Source organism: Moschus berezovskii, chromosome 4, assembly GCF_049115385.1.
Source record: "Moschus berezovskii isolate FMDL1 chromosome 4, NW_MosBer_1.0, whole genome shotgun sequence".
Classification (NCBI taxonomy): Eukaryota; Metazoa; Chordata; class Mammalia; order Artiodactyla; family Moschidae; genus Moschus; species Moschus berezovskii.
The window spans coordinates 21,599,873-21,621,420 of record NC_142463.1 but is presented as its reverse complement, the minus strand read 5'-3'; the positions used below and the strand labels follow the sequence as shown (position 1 = coordinate 21,621,420).

Genomic DNA, 21,548 nt, shown 5'->3' with positions numbered 1-21,548 from the left:
CATTTGCAGTATCCAAGTATGTCTCAAACTTCCAGATCAAGTTACAAATATTATCTTCTCTTTATAATACTTATATTTTGTAACAAAAGAGATTGGTTTAAGAAAACAGAAACAAAAAAACAGCATCAAATCTGGAGTCCAGGTCTGAGCTCTGCCTTGACCTTCACCCTCCAGGAGGTGGGCGGGGAGATCCTCCCAGATCAGGCTGGGTGCTCAGGGGAGGCCAGCCACAGTCAGGGGCAGTCAGCGATCCAGAAGCCTCTGCACCATGAGTGTCTCTGCACTGAGCCCCTCCAGAGCCCTGGGCGGCGTCTCTGGGCTCCTGCAGGTGGTCTCCCTGCTCGGCCTGGTTCTGCTTCTTCTCAAGGTGGTACAGCTCTACCTGCACAGACAGTGGATGCTCAAAGCCCTTCACCAGTTCCCATCTCCTCCTTCCCACTGGTTCTATGGGCACAAGAAAGAGGTAGGATGGAGCTGGATGGGGGAGTGGGAGCGCAGGGAGGGCCGGAGATCTAGAGCATGGTCACACTCAGCAAGTTCATACCTGGCCCTGTGCTTGCCTGAGAGCACAGATGTCCAGTCTGATGGATCAGCCCTGTGGGTTCACTGTGTGCGGAGACAACAGACAGGAATCTAAGAAGATGTCAGGTCACAGGATAAGAGGCTTATCTGCTGGGTTGTGTTATGTCAGGTATGGAGACAAACCGGCTTGGTTCATTCAGACTAAGGGATTTTCTAGTCCCATAAGGTCAGTGCCAGAAACCCACACCAGAGGCCACACACAGGAGCGAAACCCCATGATGGGGCCAAGTGAGGAGAACTGCCTCTCTGGTGTCCTCTCTCTGAACTCTGAGCTCTTGGAACTGAGCCTGTAATCCTGCTCACCCTCAGCCCCCACAACAGAGCCTGCACAGAGTGGTGTCAGACCATTGTGTGGAGGGACAGGCAGGAGGGAAAGGAGCAGCTTGCAGCTTGGGAGGGGTAGCACCTGCCCACCCAGCACTGGCACCAAAGCCTGGAGGTGGGGGAGCCAGAGCAAAGTCTGGGGCCACATGGAAATGGGCCACCAAGGGTCTGTGGTTAAACAAGTTAGGAGATAATCACAGGTTGCAGAGAGCTGAGGTCTCTCTTTCTCAGCAGCACGATTAGAGCAGAGTGGAGACAAAGAGAAGAACTAGAAGCAGCCCAAGCCCCATGTGGGCTGGCCCAGCACCTCTCTCCCCTCTCCTTCCTACTCTCCTGCACCCCAGGTCACTCAAGGTCCTCCCCCCTTGCCTGTGCATTCCAGCCTCTGGGACTCGGCTCCCATGTGCCCTCTCCCTAGAATGGTCTCATCCCTCCTATTTCTGTCTCACAAGCCCAGGGCCAAGTCATTTTCATCCTGGGTCTTCCAGGAGTGGAGAGGACACTCTTTTTGCCTTGGATGTCCTTCCCACAAGTCAGTGATTACTGGACTCAACTATTTCTCTCTGCAAGATCGTAGCTATGAGCTTCTTCTGGGAAATCTTGCCTCAGGTTCATCTTTCTACCCTGAAATCATCTTGATAAATTATGAGTCAAAGAAAGAGCTAGTACAGGAAGACTTTCCTAACATCCAGGTCTGAGTTAGGCCCCCTTCCCCAAAGCTTATCCATAGGCTTTGTCTCCTGTCCGTCACACTTTTATGACACCCTCCTGTTATGGTCATTTGATGCTGTTGCTAAGTCACGTCATTCATGTCTGACTCTGTGCAACCCCATAGACGGAAGCCCACCAGGCTCCCCCGTCCCTGGGATTCTCCAGGCAAGAACACTGGAGTGGGTTGCCATTTCCTTCTCCAATGCATGAAAGAGAAAAGTGAAATGGAAGTTGCTCAGTCGTGTCTGACTCTTAGCGAGCCCATGGACTGTAGCCTCCCAGGCTCCTCTGTCCATGGGATTTCCCAGGCAAGAGTACTGGAGTAGGGTGCCACTGCCTTCTCCAATAGTCATTTGATTTCTCAGTCTATTTCACTAGCCTGCAGGCTCCAAACAGACTCTAGAGCCACATCCTAATTTAGTGCCTTGAATCTGTGTCTGGCACAGAGTTACTGCTCAGTAAAGACACGCTCAGTGAAGGAACATGGCCCAGAGTAGCCAAATTGCCTCAGAGCTGGTGAGTCTTGATGGTAGAAGGATGCAGGCAGAGATCAGATACCAAAGTGCAGAGGGCTGATCTGACTGACACAGAAGCCATTGAAATAAAGACGATGTGACTAAATGGAACTTGCCTGGGATCAACTGCTGACAAGAAATCCAGAGGTAACTAAACAAACTGAGTCTCCAAAGTTGAGGAGAGACAGTTGCTCTGTGGTAACGATGACAGGCCACCAGGTAGAGGGAAGAACACGAGCAGAGACCTGGAAGATGAGCAGGTGGACGCAGTGCAGGGAGCGCTGGCAGTAGCATCCAGGAGGCAGAGCAATGGGTCCCGTGGAATCGCCAGCCTGTCAGGGCAAGAGGAGAGAGGGTAAAGTCAGAGAGGAAAGGCCATGTGATCCACACTCAGGGGTGCACAAAGATTCCACTACAAGAAGGGAAGTGCACAAAAGTTTCTGACAATTAGTCAGTGAATCTGAGATTAAAAATCCACATTCAAAATCTTATTTCAATACCATTCTCATATGTGTACATGCAGAATCGGTCCTACAGCTGTGCACACACTCATTATGGAAAACAATATTACTCACACAGTGTAATATTTTTTTTCCACTTAGCCATTCACATTCCAAACATTGTTTCATACTCATATACATTAACATGTAGGCTGGGATAGCATCAAACATATATATGACCAGGATGGCAAAATGAAATTAATATAGAAATTCAATTCTTAAACTATCTATCTCTTCTCTAAATAAGTCAAATAATATGAAAAAACTGCTCACTTTTTCCAGGGGATCTTCCCTCCAGGCATTGACCCAGTCTTCCACTTTGTAGGCATGTTCCTTAACACCTGAGCCACCAAGGAAGCCCACCAAGTGAGCCCACCAAGTGATACAAATTATCATAAATTGCTCAAGCAGTTATGTCACTGTGTGCAAATTATTTCTAAATGTTTCACAAGCCATGGAGTTGCCTTTGATGTAAGCCTCTGTAGGCAGTTTGTAGTGTTGGCCCATAATTCTACTTGACATGGGACAGAATCCGATCTTAGGAGAATGGTGGACACCCTAAAGGTTGGATGAGATTCCAGGTCAGAAGAAATAGTTCTAAGCTGTCAGTTCTGCTGATGGATCCAGAGTGATCACCTGGTACACTTCCAGGCCTTCACCTCCAGTCCTGCTCTGGAACTAAAAGAAAGAAGTTATTGACGTGTCTTTCCCTTGGTGACAGTTTGAAGAGGAGAGTGAGCTGCCACACCTACGGAAAAGGGTAGAGAAATACCCAAGGGCCTGTGTTCGCTGGATGTGGGGCACAAGAGCCTTTGTATTGGTCTACGACCCTGACTACATGAAGATGGTCCTGGGGAGATCAGGTGAGAGGGAAACCCTCAGCTGAAGACAACCTTGCATTTGAGTACATTAACTTTGGTGTGAAATCCCACAAGTCACAGGCACATCAGACACCAAGGCCGGAACTCCTTAAACACCATCCCAACCAAAGCCAGATAAGGACAATATTATTTACTATTCACTTATTTACTATTAATAAATGCTTTAGTCCTGGTGGGGCTGGTTTCTCTTTTACATCTTTTTTTCTTTTTACAAACATATTGAGATGATCCCAGACCTGGAGCCAATTCCCTGTCCACACTGTCCTAGGTTGGGCACCATTCACTGTTGCCTGTCCTGGGTCTTGAGATGGCCAGACCACCACCGATTGTAGAAAAAGCACAGATTCTGTCTCATTCTATGGCACTGAACAGAGTTTATGTTTCAGGGCAATTCACCATCTTAGTCCTTTTGGTGTTCTGCTCCGCAACACTGAGGCTACTTTCCTGGGACCACGGTGACTATCAGGACAGAGAGAGTCAGGGATGGGAGGCAAGTGGGTGGTGGCTTCAGCCTGACTGCCATTAGACAAGCACCAGGAAGGGAAGGGAGCCCATGGTCTAGACCTCAGCTACTCTAGAGGCTGTCTGCCATGTTTTGTTCCATCCATATTCCCTCCTTACTTTTCAGACCCAAAGGCTCACGTTAGCTACAGACACCTGAAGGCCTGGATTGGTAAGTACATTTAAATACAACTGCAAACCACCCACCCGTTAGGTTAACCAAGAGCAGTCTCTTTGTGTAAATGGAGAAGAACAGGTGCCAAGCACCCTCATCTCTGAATCAAATCTCATTTTTCTAATAATAACGTCAGTCTTTGTAATGGCGCTGTAGCCCTCCTCAAGCCTAGCCACTTCCTCATCACTTCTCAGTCTTTTCTAATGTTCCCAGCCTCACTTTTCAATAAGATCTTTTATCACCTGCCCACCCTACAGTTTTTCGACCTCATTGCTATCATAGTCACATGCTATGGACAGACATATTGGAAATTCACATCGCTGAAGTGGACTGACCTCACCGACCCTTGCTCCTGATGTGATTTCTCCTGACACCCTTGGTTCCTCCCAAGATGGCCCTAGTCTCCGCGACACCCATACACACCCTTCTGTGGTTCAGGGACAGGTTTGCTGCTGTTGGAGGGGCAGACGTGGTTCCAGCACCGGCGGATGCTGACCCCAGCCTTCCACTATGACATCCTAAAGCCCTACGTGGGAATCATGGCCGACTCTGTCCGAGCAATGCTGGTGAGTCCATCCCTTTTCACCATACACACTAGAATCCAGCACAGCTGACATAGTCCACTATCAGACACTTATGTCCCTCAGACACTCACTGAATAGAGCCACCCAGCTTGATGCACTCATGACTTAGTATGAGACAGGACTCGTTAAAACTGGTTGGGACAGAGGAACTTCTTTTTTTTATTTTTTTAGTGAAGGCTAATTATTTTACAATATTATATTCGTTGGTTTTGCCATACATTGACATGAACCCTCCCCGGGTGTACATGAGTTCCCCCTCCTGAACCCCCCTCCCACCTCCCTCCTCTCCTTATCCTCCCTCTGGGTCATCTCCGCATCCCAGTCCCTAGCATCCTGTAACATGCATCGACCCTGAACTGGCGATTCGTTTCACATATGGTAACATGTTTCAATGCCATTCTCCCAAACCATCCCACCCTCACCCTCTCCCAGGGAGTCCCAAAGACTGTTCTATACATCTGTGTCTCTTTTGCTGTCTCGTATACAGGGTTATCATTTGCATCTTTCTAAATTCCATATATATGCATTAGTATATTGTATTGGGTTTTTCTTTCTGGCTTACTTCACTCTGTATAATAGGCTCTAGTTTCATCCACCTCATTAGAGCTAGTTCAAATGCATTCTTTTTAATGGCTGAGTAATACTCCATTGTGTATATGTACCAAAGCGTCCTTATCCATTTGTCTTCAGATGGACATCTAGGTTGCTTCCAAGTCCTGGCTATTATAAACAGTGCTGCAATGAACATTGGAATACATGTGTCTCTTTTAATTCTGGTTTCCTCGGTGTGTATGCCCAGGAGTGCGATGGCTGGATCATATGGCAGTTCTATTTCTAGTTTTTTGAGCAATCTCCACACTGTTCTCCATAGTGGCTGTACTAGTTTGCATTCCCATCAACAGTGTAAGAGGGTTCCCTTCTCTCCACACCCTCTCCAGCATTTATTGCATGTAGACTTTTGGATAGCAGCCATTCTGACTGGTGTGAAATGATATCTCATTGTGGTTTTGATTTGCATTTCTCTGATTATGAGGGATGTTGAGCATCTTTTCATGTGTTTGTTAGCCATCTGTATGTCTTCTTTGGAGAAATGTCTGTTTAGTTCTTTGGCCCATTTTTTGATTGGGTCATTTATTTTTCTGGAATTGAGCTACAGGAGCTGCTTGTATATTTTGGAGATACATCCTTTATCAGTTGCTTCATTTGCTATTATTATCTCCCATTCTGAAGGCTGTCTTTTCACCTTGCTTATAGTTTCCTTTGCTGTGCAGAAGCTTTTGATTTTAATTAGGTCCCATTCGTTTATTTTTGCTTTTATTTCCAATATTCTGGGAGGTGGGTCTTGGAGGATCCTGCTGTGATTTATGTCAGAGAGTGATTTGCCTACATTCTCCTCTAGGAGTTTTATAGAATCTGGTCTTACATTTAGCTCTCTAATCCATTGTGAGTTTACTTATTTGCATGGTGTTAGCTAGTGTTCTAGTTTCATTCTTTTACAAGTGGTTGACCAGTTTACCCAGCACCACTTGTTAAAGAGGTTGTCTTTTCTCCATTGAATATTCTTGCCTCCCTTGTCAAAGATAAGGTGCCCATAGGTGCATGGATTTATCTCTGGGCTTTCTATTTTGTTCCACTGATCTATATTTCTGTCTTTATGCCAGTACCATACTGTCTTGATGACTGTGGCTTTGGAGTAGAGCCTGAAGTCCGGCAGGTTGATTCCCCCATTTCCATTTTTCTTCCTCAAGATTGCTTTGGCTATTCGAGGTTTTTTGTATTTCCATACAAATTGTGAGATTATTTGTTGTAGTTCTGTGAAAAATATCATTGGTATCTTGATAGGGATTGCATTGAATGTATAAGGGAGGGAGGAACTTCTAAGCATCAAATGGATCCATAGTTTTCTCTTCACCAAGAGAAATGAGGGGCATGGTGTATTCAGGGTCCACTCTTCTCCCATCTCCATGTCTGAACACAGGGGAATAGAGCAAGGAGGTCAGCTCAGATTGGCCCTGGCTGGCCTGGACAGTGGCAGCTTCGTTGGCAGAGTTGACATCCCAGGATGTCACACAGGTGGGCTCTGGCCTGGGTTCCATTGCTTCTGCACGTCACTGAGCCATTTATAGGAAGAAATGAGTCCAGGTCTACACTCAGAGAGCTGGGTCTTCAGAAACATCATTTCTGATCCAGACCAGGTATCACCTGTTCTTAGCTAACATTAGATGAATGAAAGGAGTTGAGTAGCTCATGCCCTGTCTTGGAGCCCCATTAGAGTCACTTTAGCTTTTCCTTGCCATGAAATATTTGCTTCCTAGTGTTGGATATCACCTGTCCAGATCAGCCCTCAGGACACAAAAGTTCTCCCTTTGTCCCCTGAGAAACTATGCTTTCTCCTCTGCCAAAGCTGGTTATTTTCATAGCTTATTGAAAATATTCAGGATTAGTCAGGATATTAGAAGAGAATATAACTGCATACATAAGAAAGATTCAGAAAAATAGGCTCATGTTTCACACGGGTGTTACAGCCCTAAGCTGCTAAAAGATGTCTGCTTAGGAAATGAGCAAATCTCATCTGAAGATGTAGAGACAGAGAGAAAGCCTGGCCTTGCAGCACAGGTCTTCTGGGGAAGCAGAGCAGGGTCGGTGCCTCCTCCCTCCACAGGACAAGTGGGAGGAGCTCGTCAGCCAGGACTCACATCTGGAGATCTTCGGGCACATCTCCTCGATGACCCTGGACACCATCATGAAGTGCGCCTTCAGCCACCAGGGTAGCGTCCAGATGGACAGGTCAGTGACAGCTCTTCAATGGCAAGGTCCTGTTTTCACCAATGGGAAGGACTTACCTGAGAGTCAGAAAGGGCAGTGTGGATGCTTATCAGCACAAAAGGTAACGTTCTCCAGAGAGACATGGACCATGGTAAAATTCCACCCAGACCACCCTTGACTCAGTCAGAGGTCCCTGACTCCTGTACAGGGAGAAGCCTGGCCGCTCAGAAAGCTTGTGAAGGTCTCCAGGGGGAGGGCTCCAGGGCAATGAGGAGGAAATCACAATGCCTCAGTGGACTTGAGGAGTCCTCCACCCAGAGCCTCAGTCCCTCTCCAGGTCAGAGGTTCCCTCAACTCCAGTCTCTTCAGTGTCCTCTCCCTTCAGGAACGCACAGTCCTACACCCAGGCCATCAAGGACATCAGTCATCTGATTTATTCCCGACTGAGGAATGGTTTTCACCAGAATGACCTCATCTACAGGCTGACCCCTGAAGGCCATAGGAGCCACCAGGCCTGCCACATTGCCCATCAACACACAGGTTCTCCTCCCCACCCTGGGCTGCTCCCCCACCTTCATCAAGTTCATATGGACTAGCCTTGACCCCTTAGAGGGGTCAGACTCATGAGTCAGACTCAGAATCCAGACTCCTGCTCTTATTCAGGAGCTGGCATACACCTGCCTGTTGCAGGGACGGGGAATCCAGAGGTTGGGGTGTCAGATGTTGAACAGGAAGTAACAGGAGTTACCAGGTTGGTGATGACTGAGTGAGACCCCCTCCCAGCAGCATTCAGGCAGAGCCCCCATGGGCTGTGTCACTCGGGGATTCCCATCTGAGTAGATGATGCTGGAGCTCTCAGTCCTGACATGCTCACTCTGTCCCACCCTCACCCTCATCCACCTGGCACCCAGACTGGGCCTGAGGGGCAGATGGGTTTATGGTGAGTGCAGAATCTGAGCCCCCAGAGTGCTCTGTTTGGGTGGGAACCACTGTTCTGGGACAGACGCAGTGATCAAGGAGAGGAAGGCTCGCCTGCAGAAGGAGGGAGAGCTGGAGAAGGTGAGGAGCAAGAGGCACTTGGACTTCCTGGACATCCTCCTCTTTGCCAGAGTGAGTGTGGGCAGGAGAGGCCTGAGCCTTTGGGCAGAAGCACACAGGAAGAGCATACCTGCACTCTGGCCCTGCCTCCACAGATGGAGAATGGGAGCAGCTTGTCTGATGAGGACTTCCGTGCTGAAGTGGACACGTTCATGTTTGAGGGTCACGACACCACAGCCAGTGGCATCTCCTGGATCCTCTATGCTCTAGCCTCCCATCCTGAACATCAGCAGAGGTGTCGGGAAGAGATCCAGAGCCTCCTGGGGGATGGTGCTTCCATAACCTGGTGAGTGTCCTGGCAATGAAGAACCCTGTCCCACCTGAGCTAGAGAGAATCCCTGGTTGTCCAGTCCTGCCTGCCCTCAAGTGTGCTTCCTTTCAGGGACCATCTGGACCAGATGCCCTACACCACCATGTGCATCCAGGAGGCCATGAGACTCTATCCACCAGTACCAGTCATCAGCAGAGAGCTTAGCAAGCCCATCACCTTCCCTGATGGGCGCTCCTTACCTGCAGGTATGAACTTCACCTCACCACTCAGCTAAGCACTCTGTAGGACCACGTGCTAGACCAGAAATCGACCTGTTCTCCAGTTCCAGGATGCTCTGGCTCTTGTCTGACTGAATATAACATTTATTCTGTTCTGAATGAGTTTTAAAAAATGCTTTTCCGTAAAATTAGGATTAATACTACCATATATTCAACAATCCCACTACTGGGAATATACCCTGGGAAAACCAAAATCCAAAAAGCACACGTGCTGCAGTGTTCATTGCAGCATTGTTTACATTAGCCAGGACGTGGAAGCAACCTAGGTGTCCACTGACAGATGAATGGATAATGAAGACGTGGTCTGTATACAGAATGGAATATTACTCAGTATAAAATGGAACAAATCTGAGTCAGTTGCGGTGAGGTGGAAGAATCTACAGCCTGTTATGCAGAGTGAAGCACTCGGAAAGAGAAAACAAATCCATATATTAACACACACACATAGTATATAGGATCTAGGAAAACAGTTTTGATGAACCTATTTTCAGAGATGGATTGGAGATGCAGACATAAGAACGGACTTATGAACGCTTGAACGTAAGGAGAGAGTAGGATGAATTGAGAAAGTAACATCCACATTCCCAAAGAAAGGCAATGCCAAAAAAATCTCAAACTACGGCTCAATTGCACTCGTATCACACACTAGTAAAGTCATGCTCAAAATTCTCCAAGGCAGGTTTCAGAAATACGTGACCTGTGAACTTCCAGATGTTCAAGCTGGATTTAGAAAACGCAGAGGAACCAGAGATCAAATTGCCAACATCCGCTGGATCAGAAAACTGAGATCATGGCATCCGATCCCATCACTTCATGGCAAATAGATGGGGAAACAGTGGAAACAGTGGCTGAATTATTTTGGGGGGCTCCAATATCACTAAAGATGGTGATTGCAGCCATGAAATTAAAAGACGATACTCCCTGGAAGGAAAGTTATGACCAACCTAGACAGCATATTAAAAAGCAGAGACATTACTTTGTCAACAAAGGTCCATCTAGTCAAGGCTATGGTTTTTCTAATAGTCATGTATGAATGTGAGAGTTGGACTATAAAGAAAGCTGATCGCTGAACAATTGATGCTTTTGAACTGTGGTGATGGAGAAGACTCTGGAGAGTCCCTTGGACTGCAAGGAGATCCAACCAGTCCATCCTAAAGGAGATCAGTCCTGGGTGTTCATTGGAAGGACTGATGTTGTTGCTGAAACTCCAATACTTTGGCCACCTGATGCAAAGAGCTGACACATTTAAGAAGACCCTGATTCTGGGAAAGGTTGAGGGCAGGAGCAGAAGGGGATGGCAGAGGATGAGATGGTTGGATGGCATCAGCGACTCAGTGGACGCGGATTTGGTTGGACTCAAGCAGCTGATGATAGATAGGGAGGCCCGGTGTGCTGCGGTTCACGGGGTGGCCGAGAGTCAGACGCGGCTGAGGAATGAACTGCACTGAACAGCGACGCAGATGGACTGTCGTGTGTAAAATGCTAACATGTGTCTAGTGGAAGCTGCTACATAAGAGGAAGCCCAGCCTGCTGCTCCAGATGACCTACAGGGGTGGGATGGGAAGGGGGACAGAGGTGCACATGGAGGGGGTCCAGCTGTTGTTTCGTTGCCAAGTCATGTCTGGCTCTGTTGCCACCCCATAGACTGTGGCCCACCAGGCTCCACTGTCCATGACATTTCTCAGGCAAGAATACTGGAGTGAGTTGCCATTTCCTTCTCCATATATATACAGATACACAACTGTGCCTTATTTGCACAGGAGTATGGCAGAAACCAACACACCACTGTAAAGAAATTAACCTCTACTGAAAAAAAAATGTTTGACCAAAACTTGAATGCAACAAAGCTCAACAAATAAGCGTTGACCCTCCTGTGCAGTCTTATGATGGAGCCTAAAATTATAATTCTTGAATCATGAAAGCTTAAGAGAAAAGCAGAAGCAGGGGGAGGCATGGTTCTTCCATATGGGGTGTAAGTAAAGGAGGGAGCTCAAGAGACTCCACTGTCATGGGTCAGAGGGTCTAGTCTCTGAGGTGCCCTCTGGTGGATGGCAAAGAGCAGGTGATGATGAGGTCTGAGAGCCCTGCCATGGCTGGAGGCCACCCACTGACTCAGCACCCATTGGGTCTGAATCCCAGCCCTGTTCCCTCCTAACTGTGGGATCACAGACCCAACCCATAACCTCTCTGAGGCTCAGGTGCTTCATTGGCTCATGGGGACAGGAGTGCTTGCATGAGGATTAAATGATTCTTGCACATTCCCCAGGTTCATGATGGCACTTGATAAATGTGAGTTGTCACCTGAGCTGCTCCTAAGTGTAGCCTTGCAGTTCTTTTAATTCTCAATCCGGGGCTGTGCTCACCTACCCCTAATCTGTGATCGTGTGCTTTGTCATGCCCTGCCCAATTGTCTTGCAAGAGCATCATGTCATTAAGAGTGATGGAGGGTGCTCCCATGGTGGCTTCCAGGACTTTTGTGAAGACGCACATCCCCTACACTATGAGAACATCAGGCTTCTCTCTCTCCTCTGCCACACAGGAATCTTAGTCTCCCTCTCCATTTATGGACTTCATCACAACCCGAAGGTGTGGCCGAACCCAGAGGTATGATGGATGTAGGAGGAGGAGGTGGGAGGCTCTCTCGACACCAGACCCTTCTCCTGCTCCCTCTCTGGGACTCTTATCTCCCGGTGGGTTCATGTGAGGGGTTTGACCCAAAATGTCCTGGCCCCGGTGCTCTCACTGCAGGTGTTTGACCCAACCCGGTTTGCGCCAGGTTCTACTCGACACAGCCATGCCTTCCTGCCCTTCTCAGGAGGATCCAGGTGAGGCCTCTGTCCTGGGGGAAGCAAGTGTCACTGGTTGCTACCCGAAGTGTGTGACTGTCTACCTTCATATGAGCAGCATGACGTTCTGTCCTTGTATGTTGATAGGCTGAGAAGGAGGTGTGGGTATCCATGTACAAGAAGGTCTTCAGGACTCACCACAATGACACTGACCTCCTACTGTCCACAAGGATTGACCTCATTTCCATGTCAGTGGCCAATCCAAAGTATCCAGGGTTTTCCTCACTTTAGGAGTATGACGTTTTAGCATTACAAGTCTTCATGAAAGTTAAGCTACACATGTTTGGTTAGCACAATTTCAGTCACCTTAAAAGATGGTTTTTTCTGCTCCCACCTTCCTAGTCAGCCCACTGCTTTCTGCTTAATTCACTTGTCCACCCTCACTGTATTCGTTGCGCTTGCCTGGATTGTGAATACCATGTCCTGAGCCTTGTCATGTATGTGATGTATGTGATCATGTATGTGATCAGTTATAGTTGTAGTTTGAAGAAAGTTTCACAGTCATGAGTGTGCTCTCACTTCCTGCAGTACATCCGACATAGATTTGACTGTGTATTAATATAACCATGACATATATTTTCTGTTGGCAAAATTCTTTACAAAAAGCAGAGTGTAGATACCATAGTCCCAGTTTGTACAGAGCAATGTTAGTAAGAAAAATGTTAAAGTGGGGACAATCAAGTCCGCTTTGGGGACTCTATTGCTGATCCTGCTCATGATGCCAGTGTCTCACAGTTCACAGTGTGCACACTGTTCGCTGAAACCAGGATAGACGAAGCGTCAGCTAAGAGGCTGGGAGAGGACTGGAGGAGCCTAAGAACTGCAGACACGTTTATTCTCTCCTGGCTGTGTTATGGCCGCCATAACACAGTTCTGTCCTCCGTGACGCAGCCGCTGTAGCAGCAGCTTTAAACACCATAGCAAAGCTAGAACATAACCTCATATGACATAACCATGAGGTTGCTCCAATGTAGCCCCAGTGCAGCAGTAACCAGGGCATTCATAGTGAAACTCCTAAAGGCGTACCACACACCTCCGCCAGAGCTTTTTCAGGTGGAGTTCACATAACAGAAGTAGCCAGAGTCCAAGCGAGTACCATGTGACGCATGTACGCAGTGCTATACGTGGTCCAGCTGTTCCATAATTGTTAGTTACGAACCCTGAGGCAACAGTGAGGACCCCAGGGCGAGAGCGCTGACAACGCCATCTTAGCTAATGTGCTCTTTCCCTACAGGGGAGACTATTTTGTGTTTGAGACGTGCATTTCAAAAATCCGTTGCATGTAAAACATAAAGCACACTGAAATAGCTGTTAGCCGGGATGATACACTCCTAATTGATTGCTGAGAAGACTTTAAAGGCTACAAAACCTCCCCTGAAATAATGACTTTGTAACTTAGTAGAAAGAAGTTTTTTCTCCCTCTGCAGGTCTAGGAATCCCTCAGTTGATGAATCACCCTTTAGGGAGCAGTGTTTAATCAAAATGTCTTCCTGAATTGATTCTAGGATTTGGTTTACACCAGGGTCCAGTCCTTCCTTGTAGACATGGTTGCACGTCATGCAGGTGGCACTAGAGGGCAGGAGGGACTAGGCAGTTTGATTCCTAGGTCAGACTGAATATTTCTTATTTCTCATTCCACTTGAGTTGTTTTCAATTCAATTAATATTGTTTAAATATGAAAGTATGTATTAAGTGTGTCTCCATGTAACAAGACCTGTGCTGGGAGATGGGAACACAGGGATGATAACGCTGTCATCCCCCAGGGCTCACAGTCAACAACACATCTACTCAAGACAGACATCATTCACACATCCATCTTTCACTCATTCATTCCTTGAGCAGACTGTGGGAGGATGCATGATCCGGCACTGTGCTGGGCACTGGATGTGATGTGTCCTTGAGTTAACACCCATAATGCCTTGAGGGTCCAGAGTGGAAAGAGGTGCAGCCAGCAGAGAGGGTGAGGGTGGTGGTCACTGGATTGAGCCTTGAGCATGAGGATGGCAGCGGCAAGGCGAGGGGAGGGGACCTCAAGAGTCGCTGAGTCAGCAAGAGAGAGGGAAAGACCCCAGGTGAGTGAGGAAGTATCCAGAGAGGCTGTGATACAGCTGAGGCACCGGGACGTGTCCCCCCTGTGATGCGGAATAGAGCAGGCCTGGAACTCCTGTGGCTTTAGAGGGAGGGGAGGAATGGAGGCTGAAAAGGCCTGATGAGGAGCCCAAGGGATGATTAGGAGGGGCATTTCTGGATTAGAATGGGAAGGTTCCAAAGGTAGATTAACGGAGGGGCTGAGGGAGACAGGAAGCCAGGCCATTAACTGGGAGGGAATTGGTCTAGTAGGTTCAGGGTGGTTAGCGCTTTCCTCTCCAGGAAGCCTCCCTGTTGCCATTCTGATTCCTTGCACAGCCCTGTCTTGTCGTCTCTGGGAACTGTGCAGCCTGTTTGTCCACCGTAGGTGGTAAGGTTCTGAGAGGGTGTCCACCCTGCCCCTACAATGCCCTGGGCTGACCTGAAACCAGGAATTGCCAGTGGACGAGTGAATAAAGTACCAGTTCACAGTTCTTGATACATTTGACTTGAATCTGCGGCTTAGAACACTAATGCTCCCCAGGTTTTCCTGCCGAGAGCAGGAGTAGGAGTTAGGAGCTCGTCCTTAGAGAGGTGGGCTTTGTAATCTGAGAGGGAGAGAGCTTTGCTGGCAAGTTCAGGGCTGGACCTCGTGGAGGACAGCACTGAATCCCTGTGCTCAGCAGAGTTTTGAAGCCTCTGTTTACTTCCTTTTCATCTCCCAACCTAGGAACTGCATTGGGAAGCAGTTTGCCATGAATGAGTTGAAGGTGGCCGTGGCCCTGACTTTGCTTCGCTTTGAGGTGTCACCGGATCCCTCCAGGGTCCTATGCCCATGCCAGTCATTGTGCTGAGATCCAAAAATGGGATCCACTTGCAGCTCAGGAAGCTCTCTGATCCAGGTGGGGACAAGGGCAAGCTCTGAGGGCCCCTGCCTGCCACCTGTCTTGCTGTCACTCTCTCCTGTCCTTGCCCCTTTGCCCACTTCCTGCTTCTGTCTGCCCCTGTCAGCATGCCTCATCTCCTGCCTCCTGTCCAGCAGACTTTCTGCCCTTCTCCTCTCACCTTTCTCCAGGCTCCCAATCCGCTTGTGTCTCCACCCATCTCTGACCCCCTGCATCTCTCTGTGTCCACCCGCATCCTGATCACTCAACACCCTCCAGTCTTCGGTTCTCCCCTGGGATTCTCCATCTGCCTGCCTTCTGACCCTGAACTCACTTCTGTTTTGATGGTAAAATGAATTGTCTCTGCCTTAGGGACTTAGAACAGCACAAAGTTATCCTCTGATGGCTCTGGAGAGAGAAGTCAACAATGGGTTTCCCAGTACACAACCAAGATGTTGACAGGCCCCTCATCCTGTGACCTGGGACAGGATCCTGCTTTTCACCATTTTTGCATCTAGAGCTTCAGTCCTTGCATTCCTTGAGTCCTGGGCCCTCCTCCACATTCAAATCCAGCAGCGTCTTCAAATGTCCCTCTGCTTCTGTCTTCACATAACCTTCTCTTTCAGCAAGACTTTGTGCCCACCTGAGCAACTCAGATCAAACAGGCTCGTTCTGTGGTTCCGGATCAGGACCAGAACACCTGGGGAGCCATCACTGGACCTGTTGAATCCTGTGTGACTCCCTTTGCCCTGGGCCACTGCTCTCTCCTGTGTGAGATGGGTCTACCCCCGTTTCACTCACATGGTTTCCTCTCTCCCCATCCCTGGATAAAGTGCACAATATCATATGGAATGCGTGTGTCTTCTCTGAAAGCAGCAGGATGAAACAGAAGAGAGAAAAGGGAAGGGAATAACACGGGGAGGAGGAGGGGAGATAACACCTGCTCTGTGGGGCCGAGACCCTAGCAGGGAGAGCGTGTCCAGCCCCCCTGCAGCTTCACACTCTGGAGTCACTCAAGCCCCACATCCTGCCTGGCGCCTGAGGCTCCATGACAACTGAGTCAGGAAAAGGCCTCGTTGCCTAAGGCTCAGAGGGAAGACCCTCATATCAACACCTGTCAGGGAAGGAGCCTGCCCCTACTTCCGTGGTAGCTTTCTCACCACATCTGTAGAGGGGCCCAGACAGCGCCCACCCTGTGCTGAGCAGGGAATTCTTACAGACTTGGTCAGGCACAAGGGTCTCCTTCACCCCAGAAGGGATTCGAGAAGAGCCCAGCCTGCTCATGTCACCAGCCCCCTGGAGCCCTTCCTCACAGGCAGGGCCTTCAGGCTCCTCAGTTGCCACAAGTGGTGGGGGCGTGTGTGTGCAGGAGGGCCTGGGAGGAACCATCTGGGCGCAAGTCTTGGCTGCCACACAGGGAGAAGCCAGGCCCCTCAGAACACTTGTAAATACTGAGCTTCTCCAGAGGGTAAGGCAGCAATGACAATGCCTCAGTTGGGAATGCAAACTAGTATAGCCACTATGGAGAACAGTGTGGAGATTCCTTAAAAAACTGGAAATAGAACTGCCATATGACCCAGCAATCCCACCGCTGGGCATACACACCAAGGAAACCAGAATTGAAAGAGACGTGTTTAGCCCAGTGTTCATCACAGCACTGTTCACCATGGCCAGGACATGGAGAAACCTAGATGTGCATCAGCAGACGAATGGATAAGAAGTTGTGGTACACACACAATGAAATATTACTCAGTATAGGAAAGAACGCATTTGAGTCCATTCCAACGAGGCGGATGAAACTGGAGCACATTATACACAGTGAAGTATGTCAGAAAGAGAAAGACCAATACAGTACATTAATGCATATATTTACAATTTAGAAAGACGGTAATGATGACCCTATATGGAAGACAGCAAAAGAGACACAGATGTAACGAACAGACGTTTGGAGTACGTGGGAGAAGGAGAGAGTGGGGTGATATGAGAGAAGAGCACTGAACCATGTATATTGCCATATGTCAAACAGATGACCGTGCAAGTTCAGTACATGAAGCAGGACACTCAAAGCTGGTGCTCTGGGACAACCCAGAGAGATGGGATGGGGGGGGTTTCAGGATGGGGGACTCATGCACACCCGTGGCGGGTCAACTTGTGGCAAAAACCACCACAAATGTGTTAAGTAATCAGCCTCCAATTAAATAAATAAAAGGAAATTAGGTATTGTGGAAAAATTATAACGTAATACAAATGAACTTGTTTACAAAACAGAAACAGACTCACAGGCATAGAAACATGCATTGCTTACCAAGGAAAGAGGGAGAAAAGAATAAATTAGGAGTATGGGATCAGTCGATACATTACTGTATATAAAGTAGATAAATATCAAGAATCCACTGTATTGCACAGGGTATCTTTTCAAAATATTTCGATAACTTAAAATGGAGAAGAACCTAAAAAAGAATCTGTATGCATATAATGCATATATCTGAATCACTTTGTTGTACACCTGAACTAACACAGTGTTGCCAATCAACTAAAAGTTAATAAAGTAAAAAAAAACAAATAGCAGCATACATTGGCCTTTAATTTAGAGCATTTACACTCTGACTGACACTCTCCTGGAGAACCTTACCTCAGACATGCAAGTCATTGCCACCTAGTTGGTGCTGCATAGCTACCCCTCCTAATGTTATTTTTCTGGTTCTGGAATGCTTAACGAGAACACACATATTCATCAGTTGGTGAAGAAGAAGTAGCTACATTAGGGATTTAATGTTTCCAGCTTCACTGGGATCTTCCCATATGTCCCCACTCCAATTTCAGGTTCCCATTACTTCCCAATAAATGCTCACACTTTGGCAGAATATTGGGAAATCAGTTTGCATGTAATTCAGACACTGACAGGATGAGACTCTGGATTTAGTTTTCACCAACCTCAGTCCTGGCTGAGGCCCTGTGGCTACAGGTAACAAAGGTTTTTTTCAGGTCAGACATTGAAGCTTTCTGGTCAATTATGTGTAGTTTCACCTGGGAATTTGAATCCCAACCTCATTCATTTCCTTTGGCGCTTTCACCAGTACAGCTGGGACCAACCAGCCATTCTTACTAAACTCTTTAATTTGACTGAAAAGTTCTAAGATAGCGAGTATATGGTCATCAGAATCTTGCCTTTTATAAAAATTTGGTTAGTAACATCCAATGATGATGTTTTGTGTATCTTTATTTAAAATCCTCAAAGATGATGGCCTTAAAGGACCGCACTCAATATGTCAGCAAATTTGGAAAACTCAGCAGTGGCCACAGGACTGGCAAATGTCAGTTTCATTCCAATACCAAAGAAGAGCAATGCTAAAGAATGTTCATTCTACATATGCTTGTGCTCACTTTACATGCTAGCAAGATTATGCTCAAAATCCTTCAAGCTAGGATTCAGCAGTATGTGAATCGAGAATTTCCAGATGTGCAAGCTGGGTTTAAAAAACATAGAGGAACCAGAGATCAAATTATCAACATTCTCTGGATCATTGAGAAAGCAAGAGAATTCCAGAAAAACATCTACTTCTGCTTCATTGACTATGCTAAAGCCTTTGACTATGTGGATCACAACAAACTGTGGAAAATTCTTCAAGGGTTGGGAGTACCAGTCCAACTTACCTGTCTCCTGAGAAACCTGAATGATGCAAATCAAGAAGCAACAGTTAGAACTGGACGTGAAACAGCAGACTGCTTCCAAATAGAGAAAGGATTTCATCAAGGCTGTATATTGCCACCCTGTTTATTGAGTTTATATGCAGCGTATATCATGCGAAATGGTGGGCTGGATGACTCACAAACTGGAATCTAGATTGCCGGGAGAAATACCAACAACTTCAGATATGCAAATAATACCACTCTAATGGCAGAAAATGAAGAGGAACTAAAAGTCTCTTAATAAAACTGAAAGAAGGGAGTGAAAAAGCTGGCTTGAAACTCAGGGTTCAAAATACTAAGATCATGGCATCTGATTGCAACAATTCATGGCAAACAGAAGGAGAAAAAGTGGAAGCAGTGACAGATTTTATTTTCTTGGGCTCCAAAATCCCTGTGGATGGTGACTGCAGCCATGAAATTTGAGACACTTGCTCCTTGGATGGAAAACGATGATAAAACTATATAGCATATTAAAAAGCAGAGACATTATTTTGCTGACAAAGATCCGTATAGTGAAAGCTAAGGGTTTTTTTTAGTGGTCATGTACAGATTTGAGAGTTGGACCATAAAAAGGGCTGAGTCCCAAAGAATTGTTGCTTTCTATCTGTGATGCTGGAGAAGACTCCTGAGAGTTCCTTGGACTGCAAGGAGATCAAACCAGTCATTCCTATAGGAAATCAACCTTGAATATGCATTGGAAGAACTGATACTGAAGCTGAGGCTCCTGTACTTTGGCTACCTGACATGAAAAACAGACTCCCTGGAAAAGACCCCGATGCTGGGAAATATTGAGGACATGAAGAGAAGCGGGTGGTGGCAGATGAGATGGTTGATAGCATCACCAATTCAATGGACATGGGTGTGAACAAACTCCAGGAGAAAGTGAAGGACAGAGAAGCCTGGCATGCTGCAGTCCATGGGTCACAAAGAGCCAGACTCAACTTAGCAGTGGAACAACAACAACACTGCTACCTCATACCCTAGACTCCCTGTGTCCTCTTTACCACTGACCACATAGTCATTAGTGTCTTTCCAACTACTTCTATAAGAGAACCTTCCATCCAGAAGTAAACTCAGGAAACTCATCCCTAAGATTTTCCTCCTCTACAACCATTATGGGTAGCCAAATCTGAGATAGTCTGAGTTCTAACAGAGAAACAGAACCAGCAGAATAGACGTCCACACAGGGAAAAAGGCCAATGCAGCAGGAGAAGCTGCCTGATTGCTGCTTCTCCAACCAGCCATGAGTTCTCCTGCCTCCTTCTCTGTCATCCCACTAGGAAGCTGAAAAGCTGAGCTTCAGAAAGGAACATGGGGACCAGGCAGTCCAGTGGATCAGATGACTGACTGAGAGGGAGGAGAGCAGGGAGAGCCAAGCCAGGCAAAGATCCTTCTCACACAGCACCAAAGGGGAGTGGGAAGGGCAGGGAAGGCAGGTGCTCACTCACCAATCCACTGGAAGAAGTCATGTATATCTGGGCCTTAGGATCTTCAGGAGGCAGAGAAGACTGAGTCAGGCAGGGGCTGAGGGATTCCCTGAGGATGCCAGGTGATAAATAGGGTGGGTCCCCACCCGGCCAGATTTGGGTGCAGGCCCAGGACCCCTCCCCACATAGCACCTTGAGTCTTTTGCTCTCAGGAGCTTCAACTCCTCCCAGAAGCCCTCACCTTCTCCAGTGTTCACAGCTTTGGCAAAGCAAGGTCATAGATGTTTAGGAATCCAAGGAACTGTCCAAACCAGAGTCAGTGTCTTAAGAAAACTGGAGGGCCCAGGACAGCACCTTGTTCAAACTCCCGGTCTACTGGATCTGAAATACCAACAGAAGGCCTGCCCTCCAGGAGCCCAGTGTTACCAGCCAGGCCAGCAGGGAAAGAAAAGCCTGCCCGGGAAGTTGTAAGGAGCACCCCTCCCTGCATAATAAGCAAGTAAACAGTAAAGTAAAATGACTGCAGGTAGTACTAAGTCCTAAGAAGGAAATAAGCACAGTGCTGGGAGAGAGACTGACAGGGAGGCCCTGCTTAGATAGAGAGACCCAGGATGGACTCTTGTTGGAGAGGACATTCAAGGTCAAACCAATGGATGATAATGGAACTGACCCTGTGAAGAGTAAGGGGTGGGCATTCCATGTAAAGGGAGCAGCAAGCAGTGTCTGGAGTAGGAGAAAAGATGGTGTCTTCCAGGAGCTGCCACTAGATGCAGCAGTGGCCCAAGATAAGGTTGGAGAGATTGTCTGGGGGATGGTGTACCTTCCAGGACTGAGAGTATAGAAATGATTGTACAGGGAAAGCAGCTGGCACCATGCCAGCACATCGCAGGCTGACACAAAATGAATGAGAGTCAGGTATTAGCAAAGCTAGAGTTAGAATTTAAGGTGATGGTATTAATTCTGACACTGACCTGTTTTGTGTCTTGAGAAGTACATTATCCCTATTTTCTTGTCTGTGAAACAAGCTTCATAACACATGGTAAATCGAGTAGTTGCGATTGTGCTTTATAAAATATAAGCACTATGTAAATATTGAAGAGACAGCTTTAAAAGCTTTACAGTTGTTACAGCCAGCACTGTGTAGATTACGGAAAAAGGATACTGGGCTTTCTCAGAATCATTTCTATATCTAACTCCGAGCAGAAATATGTGATATAATTTGTTCTTGTGCAGTCCCTCAGTTGTGTTTGATTCTTGTGACCCCATGGACTGCAGCACGTCAGACTTTCTTACCCTTCACCATCTTCTAGAGCTTGTTCAAAATCATATCCATTGAATTAGTGATGCCATCCAACCATCTCGTCCTCTGTCATCCCCTTCTCCTCCTGCCTTCAATCTTTCCCAGCATCACAGCCTTTGTTCATCAGTCAGCTCTTTCCATAAGGTAA

The 21,548-nt window shown here is 47.4% G+C and overlaps 1 pseudogene; it reads left to right on the top strand.

The window, feature by feature from the left end:
- Positions 1-268: 268 nt before the first annotated feature.
- Positions 269-15,024, top strand: LOC129540794 (cytochrome P450 4A24-like; annotated as a pseudogene).
- The last annotated feature ends 6,524 nt before the right edge of the window (positions 15,025-21,548 follow it).